The sequence below is a fragment of the Gavialis gangeticus genome, unplaced genomic scaffold (assembly GCF_001723915.1).
Source record: "Gavialis gangeticus isolate Ggan-Ray unplaced genomic scaffold, GavGan_comp1, whole genome shotgun sequence".
Taxonomy (NCBI): Eukaryota; Metazoa; Chordata; order Crocodylia; family Gavialidae; genus Gavialis; species Gavialis gangeticus.
In genome coordinates, this window is record NW_017728992.1 from 177,704,490 (window position 1) to 177,716,957 (window position 12,468).

The 12,468-nt window shown below is 48.8% G+C and overlaps 2 long non-coding RNA genes across 2 annotated transcripts in view; one reads left to right on the plus strand and one right to left on the minus strand.

Moving 5' to 3' along the window:
- Positions 1-9,240, minus strand: part of LOC109299912 — a 23,462-nt gene extending 14,222 nt beyond the window's left edge. Inside the window, exons 1-2 of the long non-coding RNA XR_002098054.1 lie at positions 9,157-9,240; positions 2,238-2,246 (exon numbers count right to left, since the gene is read on the minus strand). This is a non-coding gene — a long non-coding RNA (uncharacterized LOC109299912). The remainder of the gene's footprint in view (positions 1-2,237; positions 2,247-9,156) is intronic.
- LOC109299906 overlaps positions 1-9,248 on the plus strand; it is a 19,387-nt gene extending 10,139 nt beyond the window's left edge. The window contains exons 2-3 of the long non-coding RNA XR_002098053.1: positions 7,876-7,881; positions 9,172-9,248. This is a non-coding gene — a long non-coding RNA (uncharacterized LOC109299906). The remainder of the gene's footprint in view (positions 1-7,875; positions 7,882-9,171) is intronic.
- The last annotated feature ends 3,220 nt before the right edge of the window (positions 9,249-12,468 follow it).

Below are 12,468 nucleotides of genomic sequence, written 5' to 3' on the forward strand. Positions count from 1 at the left end.
AACCAATTTCAGCAGCATCAACACAATACAACATTTTAATTACAAAATATAAGGTGCAAACAGGAACAATTTTAATATCACCTATTCCTTAATATAGTCCCTGACCCATGGCAGGAGATAGTCCTCCTTCCAATGGGGTCTCTTGGAGGGGGGTGTCCAGGAAGCACCAGGGGCCCCTCCCCTTAGGGTCTTGCACCATGGGACCTGGCCACTTGCTGGGGGATGGGGCCTGTACTGCCTCACTGCATCTCCCAAGACCCTTGCCCCGTCTGCTGCTCCATACACCATGTGGCCTACTGGCCCTACTGGGGTTGCAGGCTCAAGCCGCCACTTACAACTCCCAAAGTCTGGGCTCCATGCACCAAACCATGCACCATGATGGGCCTGAGCAGTCTCGCACACTCCCAAGGCAGCTTCAGGCGCTTTGGGCCTATTGCCCACTGACAGAGAGCTGCCCAGCTTTTCTTGGCTCCACTCTTCTTGAGTCCCTCACTGCATCTGCTCTCGTGCTGGGCATGCAGCTCCTTTTATATGCTCCAGGGTTCCACCCCTGAAGTCTTCTGAACCTGACAGTTTGCAGTCTTCAGTCAGGTCCAGGGGAACACTTCTCCCCCTCCCCTCAGGAAAGGGGCGTGACTTTATTTCTCTTGCTATCTCCTAATTGGTGGATGGGCTCAAAACAGCAGGATCTCAAGCCTGGAACTCAACCCAAGCTCTGAAACGTAAGCCTGCTACATCCATTATAACCTTGGCTGAAACACCAAAATTAATCACTGTCCTTCCAAAATGCCAAACCTGGACCAAAACAAAACACAGTCATTTCTCACAGCCGTATTAATCGTGTAGTTTGGCTGAATAAATACATTACAAAATACTACACTACACTACAGAGGGTGTGTCTACCAGAAACACCTTACTGCCCAGTAAAGCAAATTACTGCACAATAAGCATCACTGTCTACATGTTCAGATGCTTAGTAAACAAAAATCTGCTGTACCTGGGAGTTAATTTACTACCTACAAATACAAGTAGCAAATTAACTCCAGAGTAATTACAGAACAGTAATGAATGTATAGGCACTGACTGGGAGCAAATTTGCTCCTGGTCAACCCGAGCACCAGGGGGCCACCTGCAGCCCAGCCCCAGGGCCACAGGGCTGGGAGCTTCTCCAGCCCCAGGGCTGAGGTGGCTCTTTACCTGCCCCAGCCCCTGACCCTTAAAAGCCTGTTGGGTTGCTAGGGCCCTGGGCCACCTGCAGCCAGCCTCTGGCCACTACATGTCACAGCGGAGGTTCCAGGCCAGCCACAGAGCCTACCTGGACCCCAGCACTGGTTCCTGGCACCGTGTTGCCACGTGGCTGCCTTTCCTGTGCTGTACTCCTGCGCTGGCTGATGTGGGCACCTGCCAAGCCTGCCAGTACCCTGGATCATGTGCAGCCAGACTCTGGCCACCAGATCCCACTCCAATGGCTCTAGGCCGGCTGCAGCAGCCTGCCCAGACCCTGCCACCAGTGCCTGGCACAGCATTGCCATGTGCCTGCTTGTCCCACACCACACCCCTGGACTGGGTGTGGCATGCACCTGCCCAGGCCCACCAGCACCTGGACTGTTGCATGGAGGCCCAGCAAGCCATCGAGGGAGCCATGCTGGAGTTGTCCACAATGGCACGTGCTGCCTTCTGGGGACGAAACTGGTTTTATAGCATTTACGCAGAGGGTATTGTTTATGTTATTTGTTTAGATATATCACACACACACGTGTGTGTGTGTGTGTGTGTGTGTGTGTGTGTGTGTGTGATATCTAAAATCTCCACCAGTAATCTCCATGCTAGGAGCCTCCTCTACCATGTCCCTGCCCAGCCCACCACATCCCCCTGCCCACCACTACCACATCCCTGCCCCTGCCCCTGCCCCTGCCCCTGCCTAGCTCGGCCACATTCCCTGGGCCCCCAGGTTTCCCCTCCCCACAGCATTCAGGGAGGTGGGAGACAGTGCAAAACTTTATTGAGCAGCCTATGCCCCCTCAGCAAAGCAGACACAGGCCTCTCGCATGTGAAGGATTACATAGATACTGGTGACAAAGTCATCCTTGACTGTGTGGGGCAGGTACATGTAACAGATCCACAGGTTGCCCTTAAGTGGCAATGGAGGTCGTAGGGCAGTGTGGGCTTGCCCTCCACACCATCAAAGTTCAGGGTCCCACACCAGGTGTATTTGTGGCACCATGGCAAAAAGCAACAAACAGCTCCTCACAGAGTATCCAGGACACTCTCAGCAGGGGCACACATGGGACATAGTGTGAGCATGGGAAGAGACCAGCCCCAGGGCACCCCTCCAGAGAGTCCCACTGTGGAAAGGGGGTGGGGGCTGTGCCACCAGCTCTGCATCCAGTCAGCTGTGAGCCCCTCACCACCTCACCCCTCTGAGCCTGGGCACTGTGGGCTTAATAGCACTGTAGGAGACAGGCTGGCCTGCAGGAGGAGAAGCGGGATAGGGGGAAGTGGCTCTGGAACTCTGGCAGCATGTGCTTCTAGGAACCAGGCCTGTCTCAGCCTGAGAAGGGGGTGGGGAAGGCAGGCTGCCTATGGCCAGCACCCAGCAGCACACCTGCCCCTGTGGAGCAAATGGAGATGGGGGGCTCAGCCAGCAGTTGGCTTTACCAGGAGCTGCCTCGCCAACTTACCATGGCCTGTGGACTCCCATGCACACAAGACCCCTGATCTGAGGCTGGGCAGCATACAGCCCCCTGATATTGAGCATGTTATCTCAGAAATGTTGCAAATTCTTACAAACAGCCTCTGCCTCCTGGGTCTGTAGGTCCTTCAGCAGCATGCAGGGAAGAGGCACCAGTTGGCAGCCAGGATGTACCTTCAAGATCACAGCTAGTCTCAGCCAGGGCCTCCCATATGCATGTGCTTTGGCAATGCAGGACTCAGGACTGGACCTGACTGTTGGACTGCCTGGTCACACTGGCTGAGGAGTGACTGGCAAACTCATGAGCCTGGAGGGTGGAGAATGTCACATGTGAGCAGAAGAGGGACACACATGAGGTGCCAAGGAAAAAGGTGGACCAGGAGTTCTGGGACAGTCTCCTGGCCCTGGAGGAGAGACACCTGGAGGCCAAAGACCAGCAGGATGCCATGGTCACCAGGGTACTGGAGGCCTTGGAGGAGGACTGCCAGGTGCTGGACACCATCCTGGCCCTGGCAGTCACCTTCATGCCACCCACTGCCCAGACCCCAGCTGCAGCCCTGCCTGCCCCCGGGGCAGCTGCCCACTGCCCAGCAGCAGGCCCCCCAGTTGGCCTTGGTTGAGGTGCAGCATCACCTCCACTGGCCAGGTACCACTGCCCCAGATGGGAATCCTGGGTCCTCCACCAGCCAGCCCTCCCATCTGGGCCTTGCCCCACTGCTTGTCCTGGCTCCATGCAGCCCCAGAGCAGGAGCTGCCAGCAGCAGGGCCAGTACTTCGTGTGTGCCCTGCTGGCCTGGCCCACTGGCTGCAGGAAGGGGAACTGGCTTTACCAGCAGAGAAGTGCCTGCTGTCATCCCCTGACAAGCCCCCTGCTTGCTGGCCTTGGCATTGCATGTACACCTGCAAGGGTACAGTTAGAGACCAAGGTGCTGGGTGTCTGTCCCCAAGCTCTACCTCCTAGGTGCCCACACCCCACTGGCCACTACCCTGAGAAGGCACACCGAGTATGCACCAGATGGAGTCTGCACAGGAAAGAGTGTGCTTTATTGGTGGTGGGTGGGGTGGGTGGTTTAGGGGCTCTGTGGGGAGTGGGTGAGGGGGAGATGGAGTCTGTTGTTGGGGAGGGAGGAGAAGGAGGGGTCTGTGTTTGTGGTGGGAAATATACTGCTTTTCTAAGAACTGTTTCCAGTGAGCTTTGTGCTAGGTGTGCATGATGGGGCTGAAGTCCATGCACAGACATCCAGGTGGCCTACAGTGGGGAGTGCAGGTGCTTCTCAAACCCCACACCCTGGTGCCCACTGCTAGGTAAGCAGCGGACTGGGGCCAAAGCAAGGGATGGGGGGCATTGCTGTTGCTGCTGCCACAGCTAGCACTCCTGGTGCCAAGCATCTTCCACCCACTGCGCCTCCTCTGCCCAGGCCTCATGGAAGAGCTCCCCCAGGCTGTGATAATGACCTAGGGGATGTTAGCTTTGGTGACCTAGAGGTGTGCAGTGACAGTGTGCCAGCATCCTTTTAGGTGTCTGAAGGTGTACTCCACCAGCACGAGTCCACCCCAGGAACCTGTTGAAGTGTGCCTGGTGTGGGTCCAGCTTGCTGGTGTAGGACTGCATGAGCTAAGGAAGGAGTGGGTAGGTGAGGTCCGCAGTGAGGAGAGGTGGGACTGCCACCATGCCGAGCTGGAGGTCTGGCACCCCAGCTGTGAAGCACTTGTTCTCCACCAGGGCTGGCAGGGTGGAGTTGAGGAAGATGCAGGCATCCTACACACTGCCCACCCAGTGGGCACGCACATTGTTGAAGGCACCATGGTGGTAGACAACAGCCTGGAGCATGATGGAGTGGAAGCCCCACCAGCTGTAGTAGGGGTGGTAACTATGGGGTGGGCAGGTGATGGAGATGTGGTCCAGGGCACAAAACCCCACCAGACTTCTGGGGGGTTGTGCATCTTGAGCACAGTGTGCCCCAGCACATCCTAGAGGGTGCTGCACACCTCCAGGATGGCCTCCCTGGCACTCACCTGCCCTCACCAAAGAAGTATCTGATGTGACAGAGGCTGGCAGGCATGGCCAACTTGAGTATGGCAATGGCCAGCTGGGTGTCCGAGAGAGAGGCTGCCGCATGGTGGTAGCCTGCCACTCCAGGTGCAGACAGACTGGATGAGGAGTTCCTGGAAGGTGGGGCCCAGATCATGCATAAGGACTCTAACTACTGCTTATCATCCCAGGTATGCTGGATGACATGCAAGCACCAGTCCTGGCTGACCAGACAGGCCCACAGGCATTGGGGCTGGAGGCCCAGGAGTGCATGTATGGCACCAGTGATGGCATTCAGAGGCACATCATTGGTGTTCCTGCCAGGGTCTGGGCAGTAGCACAGCATCTGGGTGGCAACAGCACAGTGCCGGGGGGCCTGATACACTGCAGTGATCCTGGGCAGATGGCCGCACCATGCAGGGGGGCAACCAGGGCCTAGACTGACCTGAGCCAGGTGGCAGTTGCTGTGGCAGTGCAGCATGGCAAGCAGGGTGGCCAGCAAGATCTTGGGGCAGTGGATATCACTCCCAGGGCCTGTGTATAAAGCAGCCATGGCAGGGCTGGCACAGGCTCCAACGACAGTCGCAGCTGCAGTGCTCTGGTCTAGGAAAACAGGTGGCCAGGGAGTGGGACTGGCTTTTAAAGATGGCTGCTGGCTACAGAGAGCTGTGGTCAGAGCCTCCAGCTCCCCCTGACTGCTACAGGGGACCAGTTCAGTGCCAGGAGCAGCAAATCTGTTTCTAAATGTGCGCACGTGTAGATGCCTGCCCAGGGTGGATTTAATCCAAAGTAAATTACTCTGGAGTAAACTCATCCAGTAGCACTTTTGCACATGGAGATGCACCCAGAATTTACTACATTACACTATAGAATTGAAGATAATGAACCAATTTACAATATGACCTCTGAGAAACTGTACCCGTGAAGTAATGCTAATCTGTTAGGCTAGGTACAGACATTCAAAAAACTCTGAGGTGGTATCAATCTGAGTTAAGGAAACCAAAGTAAAACAATACGCTGAGTGGAAGGACAAAATGGCTAAATTCCTCCAGAAATGTGAAGGACAATTGAAGGAAGTTTAAGCACAGGATTTCACCGAAAGCAAAGGTGTGACAGCAAGAAGAAAGAGAGTTAAATGTAGCCTTATTTCTGACAATAGCTGGTTCTGAAACACTTGATATTTTAATAGTTTTCAATGAACACAGGAAGCTTGCTATGACACTGTAATAAGAAATTTGCAGAAAACTGCACTCCATTGAAAAGTGAAACATATGAGTAAAATGATTTTAAACAGAGCATACAAAAGGTGAAAAAGTAGAAGTATTAATGATCTAAGCCAATCTTGCAATTTTGGGAACCTGAGTTCCAGATAAGAGACCAGATGGTGATTGGGATCTCAGCCAAACAGTCTGGGAAAGACAACAGCAGTCCTAAACCTAACCTTTAACAAAGCAGTTAGACTTTACCAAGCAAAGGAAGTCAAATGGAAATTTCTAAAGGTCTCACAGTGTTCTTACTTTGTGGACATGATAGAAATCCAAAATACAGGGTGTGGGGGGAGTGTCATAAGTCAAAAAGACACAAGGGGTTCAAAGTCAAAGTGTGAGGGACCATAATCAACAGCACAAGCTGTGGCAAATATCATAAGCTAAAAAAATGCTCAGCATTTGGGAAAAGACACAGGAGTGGATTGCACTGATTTGCAATAATTTGCAAATATCATGAGTGTGCAGCACAGATAAAGGATGGTAACAGCAGCTCTACCTCAGAGGAATTCTGCATAGGATCGATGGTAAGCATGCCACAGAAGAGAAATAAATTATCAATCTAAAAAAATGCAATATTTATTATTTTTATGTTGAAGAAAGGTTCACAAACCAAAGTAATACAAGAAACAGTGATATTGGCACAGACTGAAAAAGCCAAAAATCAATCAATAAATAAAGGCAAACAAGTAAAAGGCAGAAATTGCACTGGTGAGCTTATCCCCCAAAACAGAGTACATGAAGCAAGCATATCAGTAAATAAATTGGAAAAGATAAAATTGTCATCTTGTCATCAATAGGTTACACTGGGAGACCAGAAGGACTAAACCATTGGTCAAGAGTGTGAGGATATGGTCCAATGGACAGGGAAGTTCACAAACGAGTACAAAAAAGAGTTGCAAAAGGCCAAGCATCCTACAATTCCTGCCTTAAGGAAAGTTCCCTTCATTCTGAAGGAGAGTCTATAAACACAATTGAATAGGTTCATTGCTCTGAGAAATCATAAAGCAAGCACAAGTTTCTACAGAAAAAAAGAGAGAGGGGAGAGAGAGAGAGAGAATTCTTCTCTTCAGTACAGACCTGCAAAGAATTGTGTGTGAGGATTGTTCCCAGCATTCTTTAAGATTGATTAGACAAACACTTGTCCAGGATTTTCAGATAGGGAAGATCCTGCCTTGAGCAGGGGTTTGAATTAGACAAGCTCTTAATATACCTTCCAGCCCTACTTTTCTATGATTCTGCAAATTAGATAAATATGTGAAAAGCTATCCACTGTTTGCAGGAAGACACTTTTGTTTTTGAAGGAGAGAGAAAGAGGAATCTTGCCAAATATTTTGTTATTTTTGATACATCTTCAAGATTCTGGCAGGTACCCTTAGAAAAACAAAGTGCATGTTAGGCACTCCTTTTAGGCAACACTGGGCATGTCTACATGAGGCACTGCATTGCCATAACGACAAGCTGCAGTGACATATCTCGCCATTACAGCAACGTAATATCAGTGGGTACGAACTGTGCTGCTGCTGCTACTGCACAGTAGGGTGGGAAATGGCACGTGCGGCACTGGGACTGTGCAGTACCAGTGATTACTGTGCAGTCATTTAGTACTAGATGAGATACTAAATGCACAGTAGACTAATTCTATTGCACTTTAGCACATGACAGCAAAAGCTGTGCTACGTTAATGTGCAGTAGAATGAGTCTACTGTGAATTGGTGTCACTTAGAAGGCATGTACTGGTGCAAACTGCACAGTAGTGCCTGTTACTGCACATTTAGTTAGTACCTGTTATTACAGGTACTAAACTTAATGCACAGTAACTATGGTGACCAATACCTCTTCAGCATTCACTGATTTTTCAAAGGAAAATACTATAAATTTCTTAGACTAAGGTCTACATAGATGATGCCCTGACTTTAGGAAGCACAGTAGAAAGAAGATGACCAGAAGCTCTGGTCAGCTTGTGGAAGAACTAAACCTGCTAGTTAAACAAAAATTAAACAAAAATGTAAACTCTATATAAAGGAAATAAAGACATTGGAAGGCTAATTCCTGGGAGAAAAGGTATTATATCAAGGTATGGAGGAAAATTAAAGGAGAGTTCCAACATCACCAATGTACCTCTCACAACACACAAGAAATGGGTTTAAAAAAATTCCTTGGAGTGTTAATCTATGCAGGGAAGGGGTAAGTGGAACATCAGCCCCTTATGAGGGGACACAAAAAACAGCCACTGCCATAGTGACCACATTGCTGCAATTGGCATAGCAGGAGCTGGTGCTGCCCTATGTGTTGGCAGCTGCTCCAGGGACAGACCTGTCCTGCTATACCTCTGTGCTCAGCCTCGCTGCCGAAGAGCATTACTAGCCTAGAACAGAGTAGTTAACTTACAGCCCCCAGGCCACATCTGGCCTGCAAACAGCTTGGAGCTAGCCTGGGATGATCTGACCCAGTCTGCAGCACAGAGTAGCAGGCAGCATGGAGCTGCACAGAGCCACCTGTCCTCTCCACAGCCCCTCCATCTGCACTTATCCTCCCTACAGAGGGGGCAGGCATCTGCAACAAGGATAAGCACAGGCAGTTTGAGCTCTCCAGGGGGTAGAGATTTGTAGCCTACAGTAGGGAGCCAGGCTTCAAACTCTGACCAGGAGCAACAAAACATTTCCCAACTCCTGTTCTAGACTGTCTAAGGGACAGAAGGAGAAAATTTTAATAAAGAGGTAGTGTTACCTCTCAGCTCCATGTTCTTGGGGAACCCTGACACAGGACACAGCCTGTCTGACTCACAAAGAATTCTCCCCCCACCTCCCCCCGCCCTTCTACCTGAACTAGAACTGATTATGAAAGACAATGAAGATGCAATGGGAGACACACCTAAAGCCCTCCAGATAAGGGAGCAACTGCCCTAGGTCTCATTTGCATCCAAGATGGAACCAGATGACCATTCATTTACATGGGAGATGGAGAACAGAAAGCCCAAAGCAAAGACTGCAGTGAATTCTGGGATCAGAGAAGCAGGGGAGCACTGCATGATGGGGAGTCTGTGCTCCAAATGCTAATCAACCTACACTTACACCCACTCAGCTCAGCATTTATCATACCAGTTCTAATCTGGATTTACAAAGGACTTTTTCATTTCCCCCTCACACACCTTATCTAACCAGAACTAAGCAGAAATAAAGTTTAATAGGCATCTCAGGCCATACATTCCCCAGTCCCACTATGGGAGGCCTAGTTAAACTTGATTGACTCGGTTACCAGATTAGGGAATGCTGAGGCAAGAAACCAAGTCAGAGGGGGTATGGACAACATTTGAACAATGGTAAAGGGTTCATCACAGCATCCAGCCCGTTGGAGCCCTGACCACAAATGTTGTCATACTTTTGTGGGATGTCTGGTGGAAGTCCTCCCCACAAAGCTTATGAACACTTCAAGTAATCAATCCCTTCTAGTAATATCTGGAAAAGTCATGCTAAGCTGAGGCTTGTTCACAACAAATAAAAATCCCAAACCCTGACGCTGCGAGCTATCTATTTTTTCTGAAGAAACCATGAGGTATCCCATCCAGTATATCTGCTATCCGTAAAAATTTCAAGCTGGCTCCTAAGTGTCTGGTTACTCCTTAAAAACTTATGTTTTTCCTGGTTGTTAATCAGTTTCTTTAAATGTTCCAAACCAGATAACCCCTTGTCAATAGAAAAGACAATTATTTACTCTATTAAAAGAATGCTTTGAAGAAGCTGAACTGAGGGTATAAAAATCTGTAAAAAAAGCAGCAAAGTTGTGCTTCAAGAGGAGAAATCTCTCTGACACCATCCGCTGTTGTTCTCAAGAAGCTGGAAGAAACAGCCTGTCTCCCTTCAAGGACTGTGCTAAAAACTTTACCTGTCAGCATTGGAACCAAGCCCCCTACCCCCTGCTCTTGGTCATCTGATCTGGGAAAAATTCCTTCCTGACCCAAATCTGGCAATAGGTTTGAGCATGAGCATGTCAACAAGAAACACAAGCCAGGTATGGGAGAGGTTTCTCCATACTGCTGGAAGCACTCATGCAGTGGCCATGGCTCATATCTGGCCATGGTTAATCTCCAGTGCTTCAGAGGAAGATGAATAAAAAAAGATCCAAAGGCTAAGTTATGCATGCAAGGGAGAAAAAAAATTCTGGACCCTAAAGCCTGGGATTATGCATTACAAATACTGTAAGCATTTACAAGCTCAAAAGGAAAGCAAGGAAATAAGAGGAAGAGAACTTAATCTAGAAAGGGCTGTGTAACAGAAACTCGGGCAAGAGCCCTGTTACTTAGACAAGGTCGGGACAGATTGACCTGATGGTGAACTCTGCCAGGTGGGAGGAATTGCACACCTGGGATAAGACCAGGTGATTAGCCCACCAAGGGAGGCATAAAACCAGTGGCAGGAGAGATATTGATTGGCTTCAGGCACCAAATGAAGAGTGGGGAATGGTGAAGCTGCCAGAGAGAAAAGGAGAAAACTTACTGGTAAGATGAAGGGACTCCGGGAAGAGTGAAGCCCTGAGATACACAGCAGGTCAGCGATGAAGGGGATTGTCTCCTGGGAACCCCTCTGTGCTGACGAGTGAGGGAGAGACAAAGACGGCAGGCGGTGGATCCCTGAGGGACACGGCAGGTCAGCAGTGAAGGAGATTGCCTTGTCGGTAACTCAAAACTGTGCTGGTGAGTGCAGGAAGAAATGGAGACGCTGGGCAGTGGATCTGCCAGGACCTCTAAGAAGAAGGAATCATGCTGTCAGTGAGAGAAATGGGGGTGGAGGTTACAGTAATTCCCAAGTCTGGATCCCAGTGCAACTGTCGAAACTGGGAGCAGGAGAATACGTAAAGAGAGGGAGTAGCAAGAGACTACCCTCAGGATCGTGCACCCGTGAGGTATGAGAGATGCAGAGAGTGCATGCCACTCATGAGGTAATTAGCGGTCACGATTCCTTACTAAGTCCATACAAAGTAACTGGTCTTGGTGTTTCCTAACTGTATCACTGACTACCGTTGCCAATGAAGTAATTGGCAAGGACATTGTTACCGCACCACTGCTAAGCTGAAAATAAAACTTACACTGTGAGCAATTGACATCAGGGTAGCATTATTCTATCCAAAAACAACAAAGAACATTGACCTTCTTTCTTTTCTCTTTCATCCAAGTCATGGCAGGTGAGTATAAAGGAGAGACAAGGATAAGATTGACCTTCCTGCTCACAAGCTGTCACAGTTTCCTGGCCTGGCTTACCTTATTTGCATATAAAAAGACATTTATCTCCTTGTAATCTAAAATAAACTGCATCCCAGTACAAAACAGGTCCAACATCCAATGTTTCTCTTCTAACAGGAAGACACATCTCACCCCAAGACCATTTTCTTTAGTTTCTAGGACCTACCCACATTTCCAGTGGAGTCAAAGTCACCTCAAGACACCTCCCTTAGGAGCAAGCAACCCATATAGTAATCAAGTCTCTTTTCAATCTCCTCTTAAGAACATAATAAATCAAATACCCACAGTCTTGTATCACAATAATCTTTAACTCTAGGATAACCCCTATCATGCTCTCTTATAATGCTGCTCCTTTCTTGAATTTATCAGACTCCATCTTGAAAAAATTAGGTACCGTGTCCTGGCAGATGGTTGGAAAACTTCCACTTTCCAGTCTAAATTTATTTGTGACCATTTATAAACTTTTGACCATACACCAGTATTATCTTGTAAATGAAAATTCTTCTCCACACTTAATTCTCCAAATGTATTTCAGCCCTAGCCCTGTGTCCCCTTGATTTTGCTAAAGTAAACAAAAGCCATACTCTTTTAGTGTTTTCTCATGAGGTTCTCCATTCCCCTTAATCATCTTAGTAGCTCTTCTTGTACCTTTTCAATTTTTAATTAAACTTTCTCGAATGTATGTAACTAGTAGAGTACATGATATATGTAACTAGTAGAATGTTTGTAACTTTCTTGAATGTATGTAACTAGTAGAGTCAATGACGCACTGCAGAGTAAGAGATTTGGCGAGATGGGAGCCCAAGAAGGGTGGATGTGCCTTAAGGAAGCGATCCTTCGGGCACAGAGGGAAACAATCCTGATGCAGAGGAAAAGGGGGAAAGGGGCCAAGAGGCTTCCTTGGCTGACCAGAGAAATTCTGAGCAGCCTAAGGGCAAAAAGGGAGGCATATAAGCAGTGGAAACAGGGAGAAATTACTAAATAGGAGTATGCCTCCTCAGCTTGCAGTTGTAAGAAGGCAGTTAGAAAGGCCAAAGCTAGCATGGAGCTAAGGATGGCATCCTAAGTTAAGGATAACAAAAAATTGTTTTTCAGATATATAGGGAGTAAAAGGAAGGCCTAGGGCAGTATAGGACCACTACTGAATGGGCAAAAGCAATTGGTGACAGACGGGGGGACAAGGCTGAACTCCTCAATGAGTTCTTTGCCTCAGTGTTCCTAAACAAGGGGCAAGACAAGT